This window comes from Myotis lucifugus, unplaced genomic scaffold (genome assembly GCF_000147115.1).
Source record: "Myotis lucifugus unplaced genomic scaffold, Myoluc2.0 scaffold_160, whole genome shotgun sequence".
Taxonomy (NCBI): domain Eukaryota; kingdom Metazoa; phylum Chordata; class Mammalia; order Chiroptera; family Vespertilionidae; genus Myotis; species Myotis lucifugus.
Window position 1 is genome coordinate 259,994 of NW_005871208.1, and position 9,801 is coordinate 269,794.

The 9,801-nt window shown below is 46.0% G+C and overlaps 1 protein-coding gene across 10 annotated transcripts in view; it reads right to left on the minus strand.

Annotated features, from left to right (window-relative positions):
* The window catches only part of GALNT6 (polypeptide N-acetylgalactosaminyltransferase 6), a 32,851-nt gene that overhangs the window by 21,564 nt on the left and 1,486 nt on the right, over positions 1 to 9,801 (minus strand). For 6 of the 10 annotated variants that reach the window (XR_001349581.2, XM_014461744.2, XM_023759680.1 and 3 more), the window contains one exon: positions 3,279 to 3,400. The exons of 1 other annotated variant lie outside the window; for it this stretch is intronic. The gene's annotated coding sequence lies outside the window, so the exon portion shown is untranslated. Of the gene's footprint in view, positions 1 to 3,278; positions 3,401 to 6,047; positions 6,189 to 8,686; positions 8,737 to 9,801 lie in introns of those variants that run through there. 3 more of the 10 variants (XM_023759678.1, XM_014461740.2, XM_014461741.2) reach the window with 2 other exon arrangements.

Consider the following 9,801-nt stretch of genomic DNA (forward strand, 5'->3'; position numbering starts at 1 on the left):
TTTTTTCCCTGCCCTAAGAATCTGACATTAGTGGATCTAGAATAATCAGAACACTAAAACTCTAAATGCAGAGATTTAACAGAAATAACCACTTTGGGAGACAATCTGGCATTATAAAGTAAAATTTAAAACGTACACACCCTATGATGCCGCAGTTCCTCCTAGTTTTATATTCCATTCAAACTCCAGTGCACACGAGCCAGGAGGCATGTACCAGAATGTTTCTAGTAGCACTAAATAAAATGGCAAAAAATAGCAACCACCCAATTGTCCATCAGCAGTAGAATGTGAATAGAGTATGAAATATATCCATATTACGGAGTACTCTACAGCAGTGACAAAGAATGAACTATTTCTACATGCAACATCACAGATATAATATTGATTGAAAACAAGTTTCAGAAGAATAAGTATAATATGATTCCATTTATAGAAAATTGTAAAGCATGTAAAACTAAACAATGTATTGTTTATGAAAACAAAAATGAGTACATAATATTGTTCGTGAATACAAAATGAATATGTGGTAAAGCTATAAAGAAAACTAAAGGAACGATGAAACAAGTTTCTGAAGAAGGAGGAAAGATATGAGAAGAGAGGCACATGGGGACTTCAAAGTAAAGTGTTTTTTCTTAAAGTGGATGGTGGCCATTACTGGTACTGTTATTCCTTATACCAGTGATGGCGAACCTGACACGCGAACTCATTTTTTTGGTTGATTTTTCTTTGTTAAATGGCATTTAAATATATAAAATAAATATCAAAAATATAAGTCTTTGTTTTACTATGGTTGCAAATATCAAAAAAATTCTATATGTGACACGGCACCGGAGTTAAGTTAGGGTTTTTCAAAATGTTGACACGCCGAGCTCAAAAGGTTCGAGCTCAAAAGGTTCGCCATCACTGCCTAAACATATTTTATAAATATTCCTCTGTATCTACTCATGTTTAATAAAAAATATCTAAGATTCCAGGCAGGACTGAACTTCGGTGTTCATCAGCTTACACCCCGGGGCACAGACATGATCCCACGGCTCAGAGGATGAATGTTTGCAACACCTTCTGTGGAAAGCTCTGAAAACACCAGGGTCCCTTGTAAAGCACCAGATGTCCATGGCACAGACCTGTGTGCAAAGCCCAGTTCTGCCCCTTCTAGTAATAATAGCACCTACCTCCTAGGGTTGTTAGAAGGATTAATAAGTTTAATAAATAATCATGGAAAAAGCTTAGTAGTCGCTGCACACAGTAAATTCTGAAAAAGTATTAGTTTTTATCATTAGTGGCTGTGTGACCCTTGGACAAATTACTTAATCTCTCCAAGCCTCAATCTCCTCACCTATAAAGTGGGGGGTAACTAATACCCAACTCACAGGGATGTGAGGATTAAATCAGAGATAATGTATGTAAAATCCTCGGCAGAGTACCTGGCAAATAATAAGCCCTCAATAAATGGTTATCAATTATTTCCACTATTATAATTAATAAATCCTTGCTCAGCTTTCCAGCAATTTTCCTCAAGCACCTGGTCCTCGGCCAACGCCACACTCATTGCCCCATGGCATGCCATGCTACTTAATGCTGTTACTTAAACACTCAAGTTCCTGCCTGTGGAGAAGCCTGGCATCTGGAGTCACTTGGATCCGGGGAATATGATCTCAGGGGGAGCATGGGTCACCCTGGGCTGGGGGAGACGGGTGGTTTTCTTTTATAACATCAGACTCAGCAGCAGCATCAAAAATCAAGTAAAATGAAGTCTCTGTCTATTTTGTGTTAGATGTCTACGAAATGGGAGAGGAGATTGGTTCATTCTGCCAGTATTGATGGAGTATCTGCTATATGCCAGATGTGGGAGATACAGAGATGAGCAAGCCCAACCTTCAAGGAACGTACAGTTAACTGGGGGAGTCAGATTTTAAACAAAGATCATCCAGTGAGAAGATGGCATAAGAGAGGACCCTTGGGCCCTAGCCGGTTTGGCTTACTGGATAGAGCGTCGGCCTGGGGACTGAGGGGTCCCAGGTTCGATTCCGGTCAAGGGCATGTACCTTAGTTGCGAGCACATCCCCAGTAGGGGGTGTGCAGGAGGCAGCTGGTCGATGCTTCTCTCTCAACGATGTTTCTAACTCTCTATCCCTCTCCCTTCCTCTCTGTAAAAAATCAATAAAATACATTTTTTTTTAAAAAAAGAGAGGACCCTTGGGTCCTGAGGAAGAGAGGATACAGGAAACTCAGCAAGTGGGAAAAGGTGACATTTGTGAAGCGGTTCCGAGGGGGAGGAGCTTGGGCTGAGCACTAACCCACCCGTAGGAGTTGGCCAGATAAGGTGAGCACACAGAGGCCTAGAGGCAGGAGACAGCCAATCAGAGAACAGCAATTAAATTGGGATAGTGGGAGTATGAAATCTGATCCAAGTAGTAGAGGATGGGCCTGGAGAGGCAGGGGCCACCAAGTCATCATGCCAAGGAGTTTGCTGTTGACCTGAGACATGAGGAGCAATACAGGATTAGTGGGGAGCCCAGTACTATAGGAAGAACAATATGATAGCTGGTGGAGGGTATCTAGGAGACGGACCTGATTGGCAGCTGGATGGCCAATTAAAAGGGGTTGGGGATCTGATCCAAGATAGTATCAGCGCTGATGGAGGAGGGAGAATGTGGTGCTAGAAAATCCTTGAGTGACCAATGGGCCAGTTCACTCCAGCTGGGGCACAGACGTATGAGACAACTGCTTTCCCCATGAGATTTTGGAATCTAGTTGGAGAATAAGAACTGGTACCGTTGGGTGCAGTTAACACCTGTCTAGGGAGGGGACAGGAGCAGAGAAAAGATCTTTCACTGAATACCTGTTTGTACTTTGAACCTGACTATATTACCTATTCGAAAATTAATAAAATGAAAACAATAGTCCAGGCAGTAAGTGCCAAGTTGAAAAGGTAGAGTTGTCTGTGGGCTTGAAGAAGGCGTCAAGGAGGAAATGGGGATTCGGTGTAGAGGCAGCTTCCTGCACTCAGCTGGGGTTGAGCTATGTCTGCTGGGCCAGCATAAGGAGTCCTGCTTGAGCTAGACACCTCATAAATCCTGGAACTGCCCCTGTTAAGCACAGAGGCCCACAGAATGCAGAAGTGTTTGCCATGACAGTGTTAAACTATGCTACAGGTCGAACTTCCCTGATATTTTCTGTCTCCCTACCCACAACAGCAAGAAAAGAGGGGGCACAATTAGAAACAAAGGTGTGGTAATAGATTAGTTACCAGCTGCTGCCAAGTGCTCAAGACTCACCTCCTCCAGGAAGACCTCCTGACCGACTCCCTCAGAATCACGCAGGTCACTTCAGCTCCCTCTTCCTGGCATTGCGTTGTGGTCCCTTGAAGTGGGGTTGGCCTTTATTACTTTTATTCCCCCTGAAGAAAGAGACCTAGGGTTAAATTGAGCCCTTCCCAGGCATCTCTTCTCTCAATCCAACCCGGCAGTTTACGGCTTTCTCCCTGGAGCCTGCAATTCCTCCAGGTACTACCCACATCCTGAAATGAAAGGAGACACCTGTGATTAACCCTGGCAGTAAGGGACTCAACCTCTAGTTTGTTTGCTCAGCATGCAGGCAACAGGAAAGAATCACTTGGAAGAGACACACACTAGTCATCTGATGGAAGGCAGAAGACTGGGATTAAGGATTCCTGCTCACTGCGTAGATGACTCCCGAAGTGCGGTTAGCAAGGTCAGGTCACCGTTTTACCAGCTTTGGAAAGGAATAGCTCCCTCCTGCATGCAGTACTGTACTTTGTCAAGTGCAGAGCCTCACAGGATCCTCCCCCAGTGTCTGTGTAGCTCCCTCACCTTTGGGTTCCCACAGTATGGCCACCAGACCAGGTGCATTGGCAAGTGTGCCTACAGCCCTCACCCACTCATTCCCCTTCTGCTGCTGCTGAGCATACATTCCCAATCCTTTTTCCTCCAGCCACTCTTGGGATCTCAACACGTGGGACCATCTTGGTTTCAGTACTGAGATGATGCCAGAACACAAATTCACCTTCTCTCACTGGTCTAAGGGAACTGAGCCTTCACCCAGCTCAGTGTCTATCACACTGCTGACTACAACCCACTATAGGATTGTGAAATAAACTTAAACTGTTGCAAATCAGCATAAAAAAATTCTTTAAAAAAGATTAGAATGGAATAGAACAAAAAAGTACCAAAGTATGTCACATGTAATATAGGCATTGCTTTATTAAAATTTCATTGCAGTTATTATACACTAGAGGCCCGGTGCATGGATTCGTGCACCAGTGGGATCCCTCGGCCTGGCCTGCACCCTCTCGCAATCCGGGACCCCTCGGGGGATGCTGGACTGCCGGTTTTGGCCCAATCCCGCAGGCCAGGCTGAGGGCCTTTAGTATGCATATAAGATCTTTGGTTAGCCGAAACCGGTTTGGCTCAGTGGATAGAGCGTCGGCCTGCGGACTGAAGGGTCCCAGGTTCGATTCCGGTCAAGGGCATGTACCTGGGTTGCAGGCACATCACCAGTAGGAGATGTGCAGGAGGCAGCTGATCGATGTTTCTCTCTCATCGATGTTTCTAACTCTCTATCTCTCTCCCTTCCTCTCTGTAAAAAAATCAATAAAATATATTTTAAAAAAAAAAAAAAGATCTTTGGTTAATCTCTTCCTGCTCTCCCCACTTCCCTCTGAGATTCATCAGTCTGTTCCATGTTTCCATGCCTGTGCATTGAGCGTCTGCCCCCTGGTGGTCATTGTGCATCATAGCTACCAGTCAAAAGGTCGAATGGTTGCTTAGGCTTTTATATACTAGTATATAGATATGTATAGAGTGTTTCAAAAGTCTTAGTGCAGTTTTAAGCTTTAATAACTTCAGAAACAGAAATGCTACAGACTTTCAAAGAACATCATTTGAAAGTTTTTATTTAAATTTATTTTATCTTTTTGAGTTTTATGAATTTTGAATAAGTTTTTATTTTGATGTTTGTCTCAATCCATTGATGATAGACACTTCCCAATACAAACTTAAATTGAAAATTTGGTATTAAAAATTCATAAAGGTAAAAAAATGGAAACTATTACATTTTCAAGTTGTGTTTTTTTGGTTAGTTTGTAGAGTTCATACCTCTGATGTGATTTAAGTGTAAAATTGCCCCTAAGACTTTTGAGATACCCTATCACATGTTAAGTGGGTATGAAGTTTTGTTGTAAAATGTTTTTCTTATGTTGGTCCAGACATAAAAATCTGAAAGCCACTGACACCATCCAATTACACCCTAGGCTCCCCCAGGAGGCCTTTTTAGATCTCTCCCATCGTGCCCCTCAGCTGACTTTATACGTCTACCCTGGCCCCATCACAGCCTTCCCTGTGTGGGAGGAGCCTGTTCTCTCTCACACCTCTGTGAACTCCTGGATGAGATGCCAGGTTGTTTTCACCTCTTTATCACTTGCAAAATCCCACACAAGTTTAGTGTGTAGGAAATAGTCCACAAACTCTTGTTAAATGAGATGAGGACAGACAGGTTAAAGCTACACGGGTAAGCACTGTCTTCACCAAGTGATGTTTTGGATGCACTTATTCTAACAAGCATGGAGTTACATGATATTCTGTTGTTCAGCCTTAGTGTGCCACATTGACTAGGTCTGTCCGTGAGTCTAGCACCCTCACTTCACAGGGGAGGACTTCTCTACTGTCACACGGCCTGTGGCTCCCAGAAGCACATGGCAATCTCCTAACTCCCAGGCCACGGCTCTGTTCCCACATCTTACTTACCCCTCGGAGGTCCCCTGGGAAGTTTGGGGGCTGGGTTTGGCTCTCCTGAGCCTGGGGCAGGGCTGTTGTCATGAGCATCCCAATTCACTCTCTTAGAACCACCACCTCCCCCACCCCCACCCCCACCTCCCACTCCAGGCTACAAAGATGCCAAAACTGGAAGTCCCAAGCAAACTTTCAGCTTTTATGAAAGCCAGGGTAAACAAGGCAGAACACACCCTTGCTGGCCAGGTGGCCTCTTTGTAACAAAGTTTCTTTCTGTTTATCAGCTGAGCCGCTCACCTCCGGGAGACGTGGCAGCCAGGAAGTAAGACACCACCACAGGGATGTTTGTTCAAGTTAGTCAGACTAAGGCCCGATTACAGGGTTTCTTCGAAAAGAGATGACTGCCGCCACGCTCACCCAGGGCACAGGTGTGTGGAGCTGGACATCGTGTTGGGAGAGGGGACAGGTCAATTTCAAGCTACTGGCGGGGGGAGGGGGCCCAGAGGCTGCTTTGGTTACATGACCATCTCTTTCTTCCTCGCCATCAAACTCAGCACTCATTTCACTTCCTCTGTTCTCAGGCTGTGCACAAAGTAGCAAATGATCCCCTTCAAGCCCCTCCTCCCAACGCTGACCCTTCTGATTACAGAATGCGGGGAGGTTTTCACTTTTCTCCATAATTACACCTTTAAGGCACTTCAGCTGCTGTGGCTTATTTTCCCAGAGAGACACACTGGAAGTTATTTCTGTAGCTCGTCTATCAAGTTCTTCCCCCACCATATCTAGGTTCATTTTATGTTTGCATAACATTTTAAGCTTATAATCCAAACACAGATTTTTTCAATTGAAATAACCTACCCAACTTTGCTCACACTATATACCTAGAACAGTGCTTGACACTCAGTAAATATTTGTTGATTTTATTACAAATTTGTAAAAGCCCTTGAAAATCAAACGAATATGTAATCCAAGAGGAAGTTCAAGAGCTAGCTCACAACATCTCACTGGAGTTGCTTCCAGGCCCTGACAGGTGGGGCAGGGATGTGCAACTGTACTCAAACTGAGCGCTGAGACTGTTGGCTCCTAGGAATCCAGGGATGAAAAGAGGAACCTTCAGGTGCAGCCGCGGGCAAAATACGGCCCGCGGGCCGGATCCAGCCCGTTTGAAATGAATAAAACTAAAAAAAAAAAAGACCGTACCCTTTTATGTAATGATTTACTTTGAATTTATATTAGTTCACACAAACACTCCATCCATGCTTTTGTTCTGGCCCTCCGGTCCAGTTTAAGAACCCATTGTGGCCCTCGAGTCAAAAAGTTTGCCCACCCCTGTTCAGGTGGGTCTGAGGTGGGATTTTCTAAACTCTGGTAACAGGCTGGGTTTGAGAGAAGGCAAAAAAAAAAAAAAAAAAGGAACTTGAATTGAATTTTAACATCTGTCAGCTGGGGCCGTGGAGAGAGGGAGTGTTAAGAGAGGTATTTCTGAAGGCTTAGACTGGTCTCCAGATAGGGGTGGGGGTGATAGGAGAGGACAGGACTGAAGTTTTTCCTCCTCTCCTCACCCCACCGTCTGCTCCTGGCTGTAGGCCTTTTCCTCAGGTCCACCAGATACTCAACACGCCACACCCTGAACTCGGGGTCTGTGCCCTACCCCCTAACCTAGCCAGCGTTCCCAGTTTCCCCACTGCCGCCAGTAGCATCGAAATCCTACGAACAGCCTCTGCTCCTGCCCCACTCCCAGGTGTGTAGTTTGAATCCCTTCCCAATTTCAGGTTTACCCCGCGCCCACTGCCGAATTCTGCTGATTCATTCCCTGCCTCCTGGATTCTCCTCTTCCTCTCTACTCAAAACTCATCTGAGAATGGCCCTTATCACCCAGCATCTGTAGGATAAGCAGAAGCTGCCTGCCCTCCGCCTTCGCCTCAGGCCTCTCTCCCTTTCACAACCCGAACAGCCATACGTATATTTCTTTGGCCCCATCTGATTGCATGTTTCTACATGGCCTGGGCAACTTGCTTCCTGTTTGCTACTCAACCTCACTGGTTATCTTTTCCTCCTCAGAGACTCCCCCTTGTGTTTTTGCTAAGCAAGCCGCTTTTCTTTTTCAAATTCCTACTTGAAACTGCCCTCCTCCAAGAAGGCTTCTTAGGCTAAGGTGCATCTCACTGCCCCCCGTATCAAGGTGTATTTGTTTCCAAGTTTCACTACCCACGTTTCTCCATGTGGGACTTCCCCACAAGATTTATGGGGACAACCAACAGGCCTAGACACTAGGCCACTTAGATCCTATTTTCTTTCTCCTTCCCAGTCCTTAAATCCTGATCCCAATCTTCTGCCTCTGGCATGCAATCCACCTAGCCTTCCAGCCCCTGTGGTAGCCCTCTGCCCCGAGGTTTTTGGTTATGCTCTTCCACTGCTCTCATCTGCCCGCCTTTTGTTCTCCGTTATAGTCAGATGGAGAGCTGAGAGTGAGGTTTGGGTTTCTTCCTTCTTCCAATCTCTCTGTAGGGCTCAGGACCAGACTGCACAGAGTACAGGAGAATAATCTGACCCCACAGGGCTTGTAGGTGCCACAAAGGAGCCTTCTAACAGTCCTTCTCCTCCCCAGACTGAACCCATCCTTGTTCACTGTGCAAGCCGTTTACATGGCACAATTACAGCATTGAGCTCCCCACAGAGACGGTCACTGCCCTGTACTTGACCTCTCCTTTATTCAAACCCTCAGTCTCATTCCCATCAAATGAGAACGGACATTCTGGGCTTTCCCAGAGAGGAGCAGAGGGCCGTATGAAGAGCTAAGTTCACCCACGTCTTCGGCACAGCCATTCACTGGGCCCTCTGGTGTGCGGACACCTACTCTGGTCCTCAGCTTCACTTCTAGGGCTGGAGATGTCGGAATATGTCTGACAACCAGAGTTAGTTTAGGACAATACCACCACGTCAAGTCGGGTAACAGTTATCTTCTCCATTTTTACACAGAAGGAAACTGAAGCACAGGGAGATAAAGTAACTTGACCAAAGTCACACAACGAGGAAGTAGCAGAGGCAGGATTTGCACTCAGACCCACGTCTCTCCAAAGCCCACTCACTGCCTTAACCGTGACACCACACCACCTTGCATTAGGCTGGTGCTTGGAGCTTTGCCAAAGCACTTTCCCTCCACCTTCTCATTTGCTCTCCACCCAGGGAGTGTTTATGTGCGTTGGCCAAGATTAGCGAAATTAGCGACAGGGCTGAAACAGCTGCCTGCCTCCTTATGCCACTGCCTTCTCAAACTGAGAGGCCTTGGGGGTCAGGGTTAACTGCTCCTCTTGACTTCTGTGCTAGGCGATGGCTACCTGGACTAAGCCCAAGGTCCTATTTCCTGTCCAGGTTTCTCCCTCCTGAACGTGGGCTGAGATGTTTCTGATCTCACAGGGCATCTGACAGGTATCAGGACCTCCCTTCGCATGCCTGAGCGCTTCTATGCTGCTCCAGGTGGGAGTCAGCTGTCCCGCCAACTGTGGGCAGTGATTACCCAGGATGAGGCCGTCTTGGGCAGTCCAGAATCCTTCATGGTTCCTTCCTACCAGCTCCAGACCACCTCTTCCATTTGACAGTCCTGCCCTGTGCCCCTTAAAGTGTTACCTCTGGGTACCTAAAGTGAATGGCATTCCTGAGGAACAGGAGCTAGGGTAGTACTTGCAATGATACTGACTTCTGCTGGATAATGTGAAGCAAAGTACATTTTAAACCCCTCCCCTTAGAGCAGCGGTTCTCACCCTGGGGGTCGAACGACCCTTTCACAGGGGTCGCCTAAGACCATCGGGAAACACATATATAATTACATATTGTTTTTGTGATTAATCACTATGCTTAATTATGTTCAATTTGTAACAATGAAAAATACATCCTGCATATCAGATATTTACATGACGAACTCATAACAGTAGCAAATTACAGTAATGAAGTAGCAACGAAAAATAATTTTATGGTGGGGGGCACCACAGCATGAGGAACTGTATTAAAGGGTCGCGGCATTAGTAAGGTTGAGAGCACTGCTTTAGGATGT